Genomic DNA, 686 nt, shown 5'->3' on the forward strand with positions numbered 1-686 from the left:
AAAAGTGCATTCGAATCTATGCACAGGGATAGCCCTCTCCCAAATACAATCAGGGTTGAATAAAGTGAAACTCCTATCCTAAAACAGAGAACTTAACTTTAAACATACACTGGATGTACCAACCCTGTTCCAAGGAAGTTTTTATATGGGAACTAAAACAATTACAGAAGTTTTACATTAATACTACACTGAACAGATCATTATACTTTCTATCAAATAAAATTTCAATCTCTCTTCCCTGGCAGGTGACCTATTCTCTTAAAACTTTTCATCCAAAAGAGAAAGGTTTTGAAGCTTTTTCTCCTCCCAACCTCTGAGAGCTAGTATACATGAAAGAAATTAAATCCAGATACTGCATGTCCCTTTTCCATAAATTCTGTGGTGTGTTCTATATTAGTTTCTCCCTAAACAATCAAAAAAATACATCAGCTTGGCAGACTACACAGCACTGCAAGCAAGGAGCTCCCTCCAAATAAAGAAAAAAAAATCAAGGAGCATTATGCATCTCAACTACTGTGAAATGAAAATGAGGTACCACAGCAGCACTTTTATCCCAAACAAAGAACACCGTGTAATCTGTCAAATCCCATTTCCCAGCCTCACCAGATAATCTGGTGACTGTATCAGAACACTTAGGAGTGAAATGATCAGTACAATTTAATTATCATTAATGAAAATTGATGGGA

Source organism: Empidonax traillii, unplaced genomic scaffold (assembly GCF_003031625.1).
Source record: "Empidonax traillii isolate 1590-97213 ecotype Southwest subspecies unplaced genomic scaffold, ASM303162v1 scaffold70:size1330859, whole genome shotgun sequence".
In the NCBI taxonomy this organism is placed as follows: domain Eukaryota; kingdom Metazoa; phylum Chordata; class Aves; order Passeriformes; family Tyrannidae; genus Empidonax; species Empidonax traillii.